This window comes from Crocuta crocuta, unplaced genomic scaffold (genome assembly GCF_008692635.1).
Source record: "Crocuta crocuta isolate KB4526 unplaced genomic scaffold, BGI_CrCroc_1.0 scaffold243, whole genome shotgun sequence".
Lineage (NCBI taxonomy): Eukaryota > Metazoa > Chordata > Mammalia > Carnivora > Hyaenidae > Crocuta > Crocuta crocuta.
In genome coordinates, this window is record NW_027529596.1 from 6,206,579 (window position 1) to 6,208,783 (window position 2,205).

Below are 2,205 nucleotides of genomic sequence, written 5' to 3' on the forward strand. Positions count from 1 at the left end.
TGCATTTCATTTGGCTGCAAGTGCAAGCTGGGTTAGCTGAATTTCAGCGGTGCCTTTCAGAGCTCGGCATTGGACCTCGAGGCATAAAGACTGCCCTCAACAGCTCCCAGCCGCCGCTACCCACGCCACCCCTTCTCCAGGCACTGGTTTCAAAGGATAACTTAGTATGGGAAAAGTATTCGGTTCTCAAGTATTTCAGACCTCTGAGTACGTTTTCTGTCTTCCATGTTTATCTGCTTTCTATTTCACATATCTTGAAATGTAAGAAGGCATATTAACATTTAAACATCAGCTCAGTTCCACAGAAGGGAGGACATTCAGGGAGGGTTTCTATGGCAACTTTGAATGTACCAACTTAATTCAGGGCTTGCCACAGCGCGGTCACCTCCATTATTGCTCTCATCCTAGACATTCTTTAACTCGCCTGACCAGCCATGCAGTTGGGAATCCTGAGTGTCACCCAGGATAACAGCTACTACAGCTACCTGGCATTATTTTTATTCCTGGGAAAGGGGCCAGCTTGGTGAATCAGTTTGGCTGCTGGTCTCCCTAAGAACTACTCCCGTTATTTGACTTTACAAATGGTTACTTTTATTGTTGGGCAGAGCCAGCTATGAAAGAGCAAACGGAGTGTCAGCACCAACAAAGACTAAGAGGCAAATGACACTCCAGGTTTTAATCAGTGCAGAGTCCAAGGTTGGGAAATATCTCCTCTCCAAGCAGGAAGACTCATTATTAATGTGAAACACAGCAAGTATTGATGGTGCTTTCAAAATTTCACATCCAGTTTCCTCCGCTTTGCTGGATTGCCTCCCTAACCTTTATACGGGACTTTCTGTTTCATTCCGCGGTTCCTGCTAGGCAAGAAAGATCATAACTAGAAGGATGATAATTCCTTCTACAGACCTAATTGGTAAGCCTGAAATTGCTGTGCTGGTTGAATATGAAATTATATCCTCCTTGAAGGAAAACATAATTTAGCACTGGAGCTTTGGGTCATTTAAAGGTAAAATATCATCACACTATGTACAAAGGCAAAGTAAAACTTGTATCAAAAATGTTATTTTGGTGCTAGCTTCAGCAGCACATATCCTAAAATTGGAACAGTACAGAGAAGATTAGCATGACCCTTGTACAAGGTTGACACGCAAATTCGTGAAGCGTTATATTTAAAAAATGTTATTTTAGGGGCACCTGGATGGCTCAGTCAGTTGAGTATCTTACTTTGACTCGGGTCATGATCTCGCAGTTCCTGAGTGCAAGCTCCGTGGCAGGCTTTGTGCTGACAGCTCAGAACCTGAAGCCTGCTTTGGATTCTGTGTCTCCCTCTCTCTCTGTTCCTCCCCCACATATGCAATCTCTCTCTCTATCTCTCTCAAAAATAAATAAATATTTAAAAAAATTTTAATGTTATTTGATTTGAAAGAGAGAATAATCAGTATTTCCTAACTCGAACTCCAAATTCTTATTGTTTCACCTTGGGGAGATATTTGGTTCTGTATTTTACTTCTATTTTGTGTGTTATTGTAAGGGGAAAATGATAAGGATTTAATTTTTACTGAATTAGAAATAATGTGAGAGTTTTTTTCTCAAACTTCCGAAAGTTACCTTTGGACTGATAGCAAATGGAAAAAGTGCTAGCCAAAACACTGAAATTTTAGGAAGTTATGAACAATTGGGAAAAAGTTATTATGTCAACTTTATTATTACGGTGTTAATTGCTCCTGTAGCTGATAAAATATATAGTCTATGCAATTCCTAAAGAGATGGTCTAATGAAACAACAGAGCTCTCGGTAAAACTGATTTAATTCAACTATTGTGCTTTTGGCCACAGGGAATTCCATTTATGGTTGGTTGGCATAGATGAGACCACTTACTGTTCCTGAGTGTCCTTGTAAGTCCCTGGGTAGTGGCTATCTTTGGCCCTAGGGGGCCTGAGATCATTCTTGGTTCCATTTTATCCCTCTCCTTTTTTCCTGGCCTTCTTCCTGCTTCTACTAGTGAGAAGTTCCAGGTTTTTTCTCTGAGCCAAGCACGATATTAGGCATTGTACATCCAGAGCTGAATAAGACTGAGGCTCTGCCTTCATGGAATTCACGGTGTGGTGGGGAATAGTGAAGCATCTTTATCCAACATGGCACATGCTTGTCGTTCCTGATTATGTATACTGGGGAAGCCCCAAAGGTTGAGTATCATGTAGCTAT

At 41.2% G+C, this 2,205-nt stretch overlaps 1 non-coding gene across 1 annotated transcript; it reads left to right on the plus strand.

Moving 5' to 3' along the window:
• The first annotated feature begins 1,068 nt into the window (after nt 1-1,068).
• LOC144229734 (U6 spliceosomal RNA) lies at nt 1,069-1,175 on the plus strand. Its single transcript, XR_013334580.1, has one exon. It is a non-coding gene; the product is annotated as a U6 spliceosomal RNA (small nuclear RNA).
• The last annotated feature ends 1,030 nt before the right edge of the window (nt 1,176-2,205 follow it).